Genomic DNA, 13,483 nt, shown 5'->3' with positions numbered 1-13,483 from the left:
GGGGGGGGGCAGTGTATCGGGGGAGCAGGGTGGGGAGGGAGCTGGCCGGGGGAGGGCAGTGTATTGGGGGAGCAGGGTGGGGAGCTGGCCGGGGGGGGGCAGTGTATCGGGGGAGCAGGGTGGGGAGCTGGCCGGGGGGAGGGCAGTGTATCGGGGGAGCAGGGTGGGGAGGGAGCTGGCCGGGGGGGGGCAGTGTATCGGGGGAGCAGGGTGGGGAGGGAGCTGGCCGGGGGGGGGGCAGTGTATTGGGGGAGCAGGGTGGGGAGGGAGCTGGCCGGGGGGGGGCAGTGTATCGGGGGAGCAGGGTGGGGAGCTGGCCGGGGGGGGGCAGTGTATCGGGGGAGCAGCGTGGGGAGCTGGCCGGGGGGGGGCAGTGTATCGGGGGAGCAGGGGGGGCAGTGTATCGGGGGAGCAGGGTGGGGAGAGAGCTGGCCGGGGGGAGGGCAGTGTATTGGGGGAGCAGGGTGGGGAGGGCGCTGGCGGGGGGGGGGCAGTGTATCGGGGGAGCAGGGTGGGGAGCTGGCCGGGGGGGGGCAGTGTATCGGGGGAGCAGCGTGGGGAGCTGGCCGGGGGGGGGCAGTGTATCGGGGGAGCAGGGTGGGGAGCTGGCCGGGGGGGGCAGTGTATCGGGGGAGCAGGGTGGGGAGCTGGCCGGGGGGGGCAGTGTATCGGGGGAGCAGGGTGGGGAGAGAGCTGGCCGGGGGGAGGGCAGTGTATCGGGGGAGCAGGGTGGGGAGGGAGCTGGCCGGGGGGGGGCAGTGTATCGGGGGAGCAGGGTGGGGAGGGAGCTGGCCGGGGGAGGGCAGTGTATCGGGGGAGCAGGGTGGGGAGGGAGCTGGCCGGGGGGGGGGCAGTGTATCGGGGGAGCAGGGTGGGGAGCTGGCCGGGGGGAGGGCAGTGTATCGGGGGAGCAGGGTGGGGAGCTGGCCGGGGGGAGGGCAGTGTATCGGGGGAGCAGGGTGGGGAGAGAGCTGGCCGGGGGGAGGGCAGTGTATCGGGGGAGCAGGGTGGGAAGGGAGCTGGCCGGGGGGGAGGGCAGTGTATCGGGGGAGCTGGCCGGGAAGGGAGCTGGCCCGGGGGAGGGCAGTGTATCGGGGGAGCTGGCCGAGGGGGGCAGTGTATTGGGGGAGCAGGGTGGGGAGAGAGCTGGCTGGGGGGAGGGCAGTGTATTGGGGGAGCAGGGTGGGGAGAGAGCTGGCTGGGGGGAGGGCAGTGTATTGGGGGGAGCTGGCCGGGGGGAGGGCAGTGTATTGGGGGAGCAGGGTGGGGAGGGAGCTGGCCGAGGGAGGGGAAGTGTATTGCAGGGGTGGGGAGGGAGCAGGGCTTGGGACGTGACCAGGGAGGGCAGTGTATGGGGGGGAGCTGGCGAGGGGGCATGGCTGAGGGGGAGGGCCGGTGTATTCTAGGGGAGCATAAGGCTGATCTCTGGGCAGAGTAAGTGGTTTATGAGGCTGGTGTAAGGGCTGTTGGAGCAACAATAATGGGGTAGAAAGTGTGGATGTGGGTGGGGGAGACATATGGAGAGATGTACAGTAAAGAGGAAAGGGTTGAGCATGCTGAGGAGTAGTGAGGAGGAAATTGTGTTATAAGGGGGCATAGATACAAAAGGTGAGATGTGCTGGTAAATTAAAGGAGGTGAGGTTCTTGCTAGGTGAGTATGGCTGCTGGTTGGTGGCAGTTTTGCAATTACTGTAAAATTGAATGGTTTCTGTGCAGTGCAGTTTGTGTCAGTAAGAGCTCTCAGAAGTAACCATGTTTCATTTTTTTTACCTATGAGCAATTGTAAACAATCATGGTACAAACATCTTTATGATATGTAGAAGTTCAGTTTCCAGGGACTATCTTTATGAGAAGGACCTACTGCAATTAATGGCTTTATAAACCTTTCCATGCACTCGGAAGTAATTCCTGAAGTGTACATGAAGTTTTTCTTAGCTTTTTTTGGTCAATAGGCCTTGTGCACCAAATATTAAACATCCTGATATAAAAATCAGTTAATGTGAGACTTAAAATCTATCACACTCAAAATAAAATCTGTTCTATATAGAACACTTGAGACTGAAAGGGCTACTCTAAAAAATTAACCTAGTGCTTACCACGGATGTGTTTTGTTTACATTCTATGTTTTGTGAGTTTTGTTTTTAGTTTCCCAGGCAATAGGAAACAAATCAATCAGTTTCACTTCTGGTTTTAGCCAGCTTTGATGTGATTTGTGCAGTGTCACAATACTGAAAGCATTTGGTTTGCAAACATTCCAAGAGAAATGTTTAAATACAAATAAAAACTGTATTCAGTGGTATTTTTGACTTATATAATGTCAACTTTTTCCATTTGGATGTTAAACTTTGTTTAAAAACCTCTCAATTTAGGGCATAAATGTTAGGACTTCTTCCCTTTAAATTGCTTGAAAAACAATGTAAAATTTCAAATAACCAGTATTATTCCAACTTGAGCCCTTGCATGACTACCTAGTTTTGAACATCAGTTCACTTGGCCTTTAGATATCAAGGCTGCAAAGAATGCCTGCGCAGACTGTTAAGCAGTCACTGTGGCCATGTATAAAGCATAAAAAACTGGTCCAGAACTGCAGTTTTGTTCAGTGGCTGTGTAACATCCTGCAGCTGTAGATATAAGAATATCTTAAGTTATGATAAGACATGAGCATCTGTTGCACACAGGCATGCTAAGGTCATGGTCCTGCATGTTATCTCAGCATGCGAGTAATCAACTTTGTTGACTGGAACTACTTGCTTCCATAATGTTATTTCGTGTGCTAAAGTGTTTCTAGGATAGGTGCCTAAAGCTGATATCTGTGTGAGATTTGAAATTTTGGGGCTGCTTTCTTCTGGTTAAAATGTTTAAAAGAAAAAAATATTTTAGTGCCCAAACTCATGTTTTGTAGAACCTAATTGTAACAGAGGGGAGAGACTTTTAGAGTGCCTTAGGAATCAAGGAGCACAGCTCCTATTGATTTTTTTCAAGAAAGCACTTGCCTTGCAGAGTTTGCATCTCAAATGCTGTAGCATTCTGTACAGTGCATGGGAATCAGGAAGTAAAACATACTAGTGTCTTTATTGTCCAGAGTTGAGAGAGACTTCCTGAAAAGTTACACTTCTAATTTACTTTCTAAGTTTATAAGGTCATACTATCCAAAGAGGTCTTTAAAATAATAAAAAAATCAAACCTATCCCTGGCTTGTTTTCAAGAACACTATCATGGCAGCCAGTGTTATAAAATAACATTATAGAAATACCTGGCCCCAAATAAGCCACTGGGAAGCAAGCTATCTAAAAGTTAGGTTGCCTTCACCTTGTTCTATAACAATATCAAATGTATCTGTTAAGCTGAATTGCAGCCATTCTGGCTTTATTGGAAAGGGAGGTTAAAATAATGGTTGGCTGGTTGTAGGACCTGAGCCCTGTCTTTCATGTTGTATTTGAAAGACTTTTAAAACAAACCTTAAAACATCTGGCGATTAGGAGGGTGACCACTGAAAGCTCTTGGTAATGGACAAATGATGGATCATAGATTGAAAGGATGTCTCCTCTACCCAGTGTGCACTGAGCACTAAGACAACTAATTTCTTTGCTAGCAATACAAGCAAAATTAACTTGAGGGTGGAAGCTTGGATTATGCTAGTTACTGTTAAAACGAGAACACCTTTGTTTTTGCATCACTGTTCATGTGTCTTTGGTTTAATAACAAAACATTGTCCCAGATAAACGTGTATCAAGAAATTTCCACTCTGGTTTTATTGCAAGGAAAAAATCTTTCTAAAGAGAGGCTTCTCATTAGCGTTCTTCAGTGTTAAAGCTGCTGCTTGTACGAAACTCTGGCTGTTCCTCTTTCTGACTTCACTAGCCGTCATGTTTCATATAAAGTCTTTACATAATGGAATCTCCCAGGGGTTCTGATCAGAGGTTTATAGATGCTACCAGGTTCTACTCTTGTGTGTAAAGAAATGGCAAAATAAAACTCACTAGACAACTGAGTAAGGGTAGTTTAGGGTTGCCATAACTCTGATTGAAAACTGGTACCCTTTTGGCAGTGGTGATGGGGCAAGCTGTTTGCTCCATCTGATAAACAGGAGATATCTTAATTGATCTCTGTGTAACGTGCACCTTACGAAACTGAACCCTGTGTCTACTGCACTGAACAATGATTAACAAATTGCAAAATACACATGGAAACTAAAAAGAAGAGATGCCTTGTGTAACTCTGTGTTAAAAATTAGTACCAAAGTGAAACCATGCAGTAATCAGGACTTGAGTGCTTTGGCACCAGTAGTGCTTAGAGCAGGGGTAGGCAACCTATGGCATGTGTGCCAAAGGTGGCATGCAAACTGATTTTCAGTGGCATTCACACTGTCTGGGTCCTGGCCACCGGTCCAGATGGAGCTCTGCATTTTAATTTTAAATGAAGCTTCTTAAACATTTTAAAAACCTTATTTACTTTACATACAACAATAGTTCAGTTGTATGTTACAGACCTGCAGAAAGAGACCTTCTAAAACCGTAAAATTTTATTACTGGCACGGAAAACCTTAAATCAGAGTGAATAAATGAAGACTCGGTACAGCACTTCTGAAAGGTTGCTGACCCCTGGCTTAGAGTATCTGAAAAGGCAAAACCTGCAGGTGCTGCATGGAATGGAATGTGATCTAATTGAATTGTGGGATGGAGGACTAATCTGAATGGCTGTTGCTGTCAAGGTGAGTAAATGGAAGCGAGCAGATGAGGCTCTTAAATAAGGAACGCTGTGCTCTTGAACATAGCATGGTTGGCATATGTGGTAGGATAGCAGCAGTAGTTACACTATATCTCAGCGGTAACTCAACAAAATAAACAGCGAAGAACACAGCATACTTCGCAAAGAGATGCGTTCATGGCTTTGCTACATACTTCACTTAATTAAATAAAGTAACCAGGGATGCACTTGTAAATAGGTACTAAAAACCCCTTTTACTATTTGAGGAACTGTTTCTCTTACTCTAGACTTAGCATCCTTATGAAATCTTCTGATACAAGACTCTACCATACCATGAGAGCTGGGGAAAACTTTGAAATAGGACTGGTGTGGAAAGGATGGGAAATCCTAGGACACTGTTTTGGAGAACAGACTTTGAAACTGCCATGGTGCCGAATGTCCCTATTCTTACTTTGAGTTGCTTAGCTCACCCTCCTGTTGTTTTCCATCTGGTCGTCCAGTAAATAGTTTTGTTCTCTTCAATATGCCAACAGTGTATTTTAAAGCTATATCATTCTGAAACCTAAAACCGCTCACCCTGGGTTCCTTGTTTTTATGTCTTACTTTGAACCCTCTTGTGAAGTTCAGCTACTTTCCTTTTTTCGTATATAAGCATCTAGGTGAATTCAGAAATTGGTTTGATCAGTTGTATCAGTGCTTCAGGACTGACCAGTGTAAAACAGCTTCAGTTGATGTTCTGTTGACTTTGTACAATGCGGCAAATACAACTATTGAAGTTACTCTTTGGAAAGAGTTCTTAAACAGCTACCACAGAATGCTTGCCGTGTGGCTCTTTTAATAAACGTTTTTGCTTCTTGTTCATCTAACAAGGTTACACATCATGCTTAAAATAACCACTTGCTTTATTTGTATTGCAGCAATCCCCAAAGGATTGAGGACCCCAGTGTGGTAAGAGATGGCAAAGATATGAAAACAAGGTCCCTAACACAGAGACTAGTTTTAAAGGATTATTCGACTACCTGCTGGGTGATACTTGGCACTATTCTGGCTCAATGTATAGATGAGAGAAATGCTGTTGTGGCTACTATGATTCAAGATAAGGTGTAGACAGAGCTGAACTCCACATACCATGAAGACAGTGGCCACGTTATCAGTATAGTCATGGTTGCTCTTATGAGAATCTGCTTTGGCATGTTGATTAGCAAAATACATGTGTATGTATATGTTGCTGGGTCTTTTTTTTTTTTTTTTAAAAGATGTCTGCAAAATGATTTTGCAGAGGTAAGGGCACTTCAGGCATTCTCAATCTATGTAGTTTTATTATAAATTATGTAATTGATCAAAGGGGTGCACTTGCTCCATACAAGGCAGAAATACCCCTTGCTGGAACTCTTCAACTCCATAGTGCTGCTGTGTTGAGGGGTACCAGAACATGGTGGTCAGGGGGCCGTGGCCCCACCACTTTTACCGCCATTAAGGTGAACGATAGATGGGGGTGGTGGTGAAGAGGAGCAACGGGGGGGGGCATGGTTTGGGCACTGGTGACCCCCCACTTTTAGGAAGCTTTCACCACTCCCGATAGGAGGAAAATTACACCCATACACACTGTAACTCTAGCTTCTGTACACTACTGACCTTTGAAAGAATTAGTTATCTGTTTCCCATAGCTTACTGTCTCCATTAAAATGTAACCTTGAGTAACTGACTGCAGTGCTTTGCCCTCCAGTGTCCCCAAACCAAATTTGTGAGTGACCTTAGATTTCATCTTTGCTGTGCAGCCAATTCATTAGTTAATAGATTGTGAATCCTTCAGAACCGGGATCATCCCTACCTCTGCTTAGCAAATGAGCCACTGGCTTTGGTCAGGGTTTGAGTGGTTCTGTAAACTTAGTAGCAGTAAAATAGTTTTAAATGGGGCACAACTGCTGTTTTGGGCATGGCAAATGAGCAATACTAACCATGAGGAATATCCTTTCTCCAGTAAATCTTGTCATCTAATTTTACTCTAGATTTGCAGATTCAAAGGCTCTCAGGGCACCATATGCTTAGGTGGCCCATGAATGAAAATCTCTCAGTTGCTGTAGTATTTACAGACCCAGGATCTCTTCTTCTTGGATTCTGGAGCAGTAGGAGAGATTAAGTTGGTAGAAACAGTGAAGTCTCTTCTGGTGGACCTTATTCACTTAAATCTTAATGATTTCTTCTTCATCCAGTTTCTCTGATGCTGGAGGCGGGTACCTTATATGTACTTTGGGATGCTTCAGGAACTTTTAAGGATTGTGGCTTCAAGTGTTTGAATTTTTCCATGCTCTGGACCACCAGACTGATACTGAAATCTACAGAATAGCTAATCAAAAAAGGTAAAAACAGCACTTATTACTGAGGCGTGTTGAACTCCTGTGGTTTGCTGTGGAACTGATATGTTCTTCATGACTTCACTTATCCTTTTAACCTCTGTCTTGGGTGCCTAGAATATAAAAAAGATGCTTTTAAAAAATTCTGTATTGCTTGATTTACAAAACTAAAACAGGCAGTATAGGGAACACAGTTGTATTCTGAAATGAGATGAGCCACAGGTAGTGCACAACTTGACTTTGCATAGAAATGGATAACTGCAAGAGTAAAGGTGAAATTCTGCCCTATTTATGCACTAATGATCTCTAAAAGTGAATGTCAAAGACGCCAATGTAAGGACAGTGCAAGTACAGTGTCTGGCAGAAACTCTAGCTTTTTTTTACAAGGGGATGAGTGCATGTGTAAGTTGTTTTGTAACCTGTGAAAAAATACTCTAAGCAAACTAGACTCGTTTTGCCAAGTAGTTGTGACTGAATTTTATAAAATCCATTTTGGTGAGACTCCCTTGTTCCTGAATTGGCCATTTTTCATCAAAAAGCTAAATAGGACCCATGTGTTTGGAAACTACCCACTGGGTACTTATTTGAAGTTTGTCCTAGAACATCAACTGATGTGGTGTAAATTCCCCCAGTAAAATCAGCGTAACTGCTTTTTGCCGTAGATGTACTTCATCATCCGCAGTACTCTGGATTTGGTTTACTAGTTTCCTAGTAAATAGCTTTAGAAATTATCTGATGTACCAGTGACTTATTATAACAATTGAGGTTTCAGATTCCCCCATCATCCTTAACCCTTTTTATGTAGACCAATGCATCTATGTCCTCTGAGTGTTGTGTGAACCTTACCTTTGTTTTCTTTGCCCCAAGTGTCTTTCAGTCTCTGATATGGTAAATAGTACTATCTGGTGCAGTTTATATTTCAGTTTGGTAGAATTAATTTGTTTTTATAATTTTGCTTAAAAATCATCATCAGTAGTATCAGTCATTTTTATTTTTATCAATTTAAATGTTCAGTTGTTTAAAAACCAGACTTGTTTTCCCCCCCTTATTTTTATTGACGTAAATTTTCACATTTGTGGGAAAGTGTGTGTGTGACAACAGTTGTAGACATTGAGATTTGAAAAGTCCATGTCACATGTCAAAATATATAAAGTAAATTTCCTTAACTTTTGAGTTCTCAAGTCGCATTTTTCTTTCTTTGCCTGTTTGTAAATTTCAGTTATTGATTAAAAATATTTTTTGTGTATATGGTGAAATCAACGTTTACTAACAATTACTGATAAAAATCAAATCTTTCCAAGCCTATTTATATTTCTAGGACTGTCCTTAGTGAGTTTACTGTTTAGAGGCTTGTTTGAATTGAGTTTTGCCATCTCAATCCAGTGTAGACACAGCACAGAAAGCACCCTCATAATTAAGCCCCTGGTGGTAGACTGGTATCAGATGTGCTATGGATGTCTTTTGTTTATGGTGTAGGTTCCAAGTTTGCACTGAGCATGCATACTCTAGTCAAGAGTTGGCATGTATTATGGTAGTGGACTTAATTCACTGGCCCTATCACTTACACTGACTGTAACAAATTAACTTATTGAAAGGATGCTATGGATGTTATGTGCAGGAAGAAGGATGAGAATCTATAAGCTTGTAGAACCGGGCATCTTCTCATCTACTCAGTAATTAATCTTCGTTAGGCTGCTGTATTGTAACCATCTTGGTGTGTGTGTGGGTGAGTGTGCAAGAGCATATGTCTACTTATGATAGCTTTCTGCACTAGTCAAAGAAAGTCTGGAAGAATCCTTACAAACTGTTTGAAAATGTCTTCACAAGGTCCTGCTGTATAGAGTGTTGCAGCTGCAGTGGTGCCTTTGTATGCAGTGTGTTTGATATGTTCATGGTAGGCCTTGGTAGAACAAGGATGCATTCCAATCTAAGGTGCAGTAGGTCTGTAACTATGCTAAGATATGATTCACTTCTTGCTTTGTCTCAGAACTTTCAAACCCAATGTCTTGCAAGCTGCTAACCAGAGTTGGCTGAAATTTTCAATGCAGTTAATGCTGAAGCTAGTCTATTGTGGGTATGAATTCTGGAACGACATAAAACACAGGATTAACCTTTTTTGGTATTCAAGATACAGCTTCAAGTTTTTCAATATTGAGAAATGTTTCATTTCTTCTATACTGCTACCCATCATTGAGGGCCATCTGTGTAAAATAAGTCCCAATAGCTAAGTCCCTCATGGAGTTTTGAGCATTCTTCCATTTTCAGGGTCAAATCTTTGTTTGGAGAGGGATGGGGAAGTGTTGTAGCTGGGTGGGGGTGTCCATATTGTGAGCCTCACTTTTATGGTGGAAAGGTATGTTGTTTTTTGTTTTTGTTTTTTTTTTCTTAAAAGTAAGACTTCTTGACCATTGCTATTGTACACTCCATAATCTGAATTATGGACAGGTAAACCTGGTATCTTTGTTTTGCCTAGATGCTCAATACCTAATTAACAAATTGTGCTGCCCCTAATCTGAATGATCTTAGGTAAATTAGATTAATGGAAAGGTATTGTAATGCGGGCTAAAACAATAGCCTTTGTTAAATGTTAACAGACTTAAGTTGGCAAATATTTCCCAATATTACTAATATCAGAGGACTCATTGTTTCCTCAGGATTTGAGGTGATGAACACAATAGCTGTTGGTTTAAGCAGGTTCCCTTCATAGCAAACCTGTTACAAAAACACACACCTCACTTGTGTTACTAACTGGCCATCTGGTCTATGGTGGCTTTTTAGAGAGTCTACTGACGACCTTTTATACCGAGTTGATTAAACAATTTTTCTGTGGAAAAGATTGACTTAAATGCTGTGTATGCACACAAGCATAAAGGAACTGGGGGCAAGTGTATTTGTAATTGTTGTCCAGGAATGTTAGTGCAGTATTGGAGCTGCTTAACTCTTAAAGGACTAAATTTTGCCCTGGAATGCCTATATGTAGCTACTGTTGGTGGGTACTATTGCAATCAAGGGGACTCTTGTACATATATCTAGGGCGACGATGATACAGACTGTGTATATAGAAAGTGCTCTTTTTATAAATAGTTTGAAATACTCTGAAGCCCACATAGTGGATTTTCTTCCTGTACTTTTAGCGAGTCAATGCACTTTCCTGAAAGTGCAGCCCATGAAACATGTAGTCTTAGGCCACGTTTACACTTACCGGAGACCAAAGCTCGATTTCAGTGAGTCTAGTGAAGACTCGCTAAACAGGGAGTGCTCTGCAGTCAGGTTGACTCACCTTACTCCTTTTGTTCCGGTGGAGTACCGAAGTCGACAGGAGAGTTTCTCCTGTTGACGCAGCTTGGGGTTGACAACGCAGTGAGTCAGTCTAAGGTATGTCAACTCCAGTTACTTTTATTCACGTAGCTAGAATAGCATAACTTAGGTCGACTTACCCCAGAATATTATACTCATGTCTGGTTCAATTTGATGTATGAAAAACTTCCTTAGATCTCCTTATCAAAACTTCTAATGTGTTCAAAGCCAACTTTCTTTTTAACTGTTTCCTATTGTCCTTAATGCTACATAACTTCTGTTAAGTGATACCTACAGGAATCACATGACCTGCCACCGAAGTGAAGATCCTTGGATGCAACAGATGTTTAAACACTACCATTCTATAGTAACTTAGAGCAGGAAGTAGAAGTCCATATCCAGTGGAAACTCAAAAGGAAATTATTAGGTGAGCAAACTACTCACCTGGGCAATTCTCCCTACTCTTGCAGAAAGTGAGTTCTGTAGTTTTTCGGTGTTTGAGACCTACAAGTTAAGTCCACAATGCCCTGTCTGGCTGCACAGCAACCACTTGGCATGGGGTACTGCTTCATTATTGACAGGGTGTTAGTGACAAAATAGGTGGCATCATTTCTGCAGCATTTTGTCCCTTCCTTTGACGTTTACCAACCAGGCACTGACAAGCCGTTGCTAGTGGGTTTATAAGAGCTCACTAGATAAGATGTTGGTGTGATTAATGGTCTGCGTCTGTGAACTATTGGAAAAACCAAGTTAATTTAGGTCGTGCTGCATGTAATCTTAACTCTCAAACTACAAATCAGACAATTAAGCATCACTTGTTATCCATAAACATGGCACTCTGTTTTCCCTAAAGAATTGCATTTTGGAACCTACCCTGGCTTGTTCTCCTTGATTTTTCTAGGAGCAGCAATTATATAACGTTCCTACAGTAAAATGTGGTATTGATGCAAGAGAAGTCCTGGGAAGGCTTTTTATTTTTGGACATGAATCTGTAATTAAGATAAATAGCCCTTGCTCTGATCTTCTCATGTAGATGAGCTGGATATCCAAGCTCTGCGTTTCTCTTAAATGTACTCTTCAGACTTATTATTGTGGCAGAGGTTTTAACCACAGATACCAGGCAGCTATTAAACTTCCTGCTTCTAGGTTGTCTTATATCACAACGCACACCACAAATGACAGAACGGAAGCAAAGGTAACTTTAGGGCAGAATATCTGATGGCCAGGATGCAAACAACATCTCTTCTGTACCAATCTTGTGCTGCAAGTGATCTGTCAGAACAGACTATTTTTAAGCAGGTCATTGTAGGGCAGTTGCTTTTTACAAGGGGTTCTCAAACTTCATTGCACTGTGACCCCCTTCTGAGAATAAAAATTGCTACAAGACCCCAGGAGCCTAAGCCCACCCAAGTCCCACTGACTGGGGGATGGGAGAAGTGAGACAAAGCTCAAGCCCAAGTGCCAAGGTCACAGGTCCCCCTGCCTGGGGCTGAAGTCTCAACATGGAGGCCTGAAACACTCAGGCTTTGGCCTCGGGTGGTGGGGCTTGGGCTTTGACTCGGCCACAACAAGTCTAAGCCAGCTCTGGTGACCCCATTAAAATGGAGTTGTGACAGACTTAGGGGTCCAGACCCGCAGTTTGAGAACTGCTGCTTTTACTATAATATGTAAAATAACAGTGTATGATGTTTGTAAAGTGGTAGTGGGTTGTGTCACACAAAGGCCTTAAACTTGCAGACTGAAAAGTAGCAGATGTTAAGTTAACAAGCTTTTTTTGCCCACTGGCAATGTTGGGTCACTTCTGTGACTGCTTCCCTCTCACCATTATAGGTCACTCACTAAATGTATATTAGTTGGTATGCGAATAAGGTTCTTTGCTGGGTGCCAGAGCAAAATTTTTAATGGCAAGTCTCTGCCTACTTCTCAGAGCTGGATAAATTACAATTCAATAAGGGGCCAAGAGCATCTGCCTGCTCATGTGGAAAACTACTTAGATGCTAACAAGGCTTTTGCAATACTAATGTAAACACTTAAAAAAAATCTGTCAGCTGTTGAGTTTAAAATTACACAAAGCTTATCTAGAATAACAAATACCTCTGAAGATAACCAGATTGGTTCATGTATGGCATTGGCATTTCACTTGTTCAGGAACAAAGCCTCTTGCAGCTTGTCAACATCATGCATTTTGCTACCATCATGTAAAAAAGTGTTTATTTTGTTTTATCAGAATTTCACTGATGCCATCTGCTAATTACCTGAATCTAGATTTAGGGAATTGATTCACTGAAAAAATGGTTTGTGGAAGCCTTTCCTGTTTTAATGTTGGGCCTGTGTTGTAGAAATGAAACCTTACTGAAATAAAGCTGTCTAAAGCCAGGACTTGAATTGAAGGCTAGCCTTGAATTTTAGCTGCTCTGTATCAGCAGGAATGTAAATTATGTGAGTTGACCAACAAGGAAAAATAAATAGTTTTGCTGTACCCTTTCCTGAAACTTGCCTCTCCTAATTGTCATGTCTCACTTAATTTGACATATCAATAGTGCATTAAGGCTCCCATATTCTGCAATTATGCATTAAGTACTGCATTGTAGTAGGAAATTACTATCAAGAAATGAATTAAACGCTACCTTTTTGTGCATGTCCTTCACATGCTTACTGTAGGTGTAAGGCTTTTGTCCTGAACTCTGATGATGCCCGTTTTATTCATGGATAGTTAGGTTGTCCATGCTTCTTTTAGAGCTAGAGAACTTAATCTTTCCTGTTTCTACAACCCATTACAAACACTGCATTGTAACAATTCTTCTTTTCTGGCGTAGGGCATCTTCCACTATGTCTTTTTGTTGGGCACAGTTGCTAGAGAATGAGGAGAGAGAAGTGAGCATGTTATCTTTGTATTAAACTGTCCCTGTCCAGTCATGCTAATTCTGGCACAGGAAATGACTTTTTATTTTGCAATTCAGTTTTGCAACAACTATTTCTAATTACAAATATTTGATGGGATTAAGAGGACGAGTTTATCTTTCGTGCTATAGAACAGCAGGTTTAGAATCTGCACTCTTGAGTTTTATTTCTGGTGTTGAGGGTTAGCCCAAGGTGTTACAGACTAGCCACCTGTACCACAGTGA

The 13,483-nt window shown here is 42.8% G+C and overlaps 1 protein-coding gene across 2 annotated transcripts in view; it reads left to right on the top strand.

Moving 5' to 3' along the window:
• Positions 1-13,483, top strand: part of DSTYK (dual serine/threonine and tyrosine protein kinase) — a 62,147-nt gene that overhangs the window by 944 nt on the left and 47,720 nt on the right. Inside the window, exon 1 of one of the 2 annotated variants that reach the window (XM_030561561.1) lies at positions 6,035-7,067. The exons of the other annotated variant lie outside the window; for it this stretch is intronic. The gene's annotated coding sequence lies outside the window, so the exon portion shown is untranslated. Of the gene's footprint in view, positions 1-6,034; positions 7,068-13,483 lie in introns of those variants that run through there. 2 annotated transcript variants of the gene reach the window in all.

This window comes from Gopherus evgoodei, chromosome 4 (genome assembly GCF_007399415.2).
Source record: "Gopherus evgoodei ecotype Sinaloan lineage chromosome 4, rGopEvg1_v1.p, whole genome shotgun sequence".
In the NCBI taxonomy this organism is placed as follows: Eukaryota; Metazoa; Chordata; order Testudines; family Testudinidae; genus Gopherus; species Gopherus evgoodei.
The sequence above is the reverse complement of the archived record's forward strand: the minus strand, read 5'-3'. Positions and strand labels throughout refer to the sequence as shown.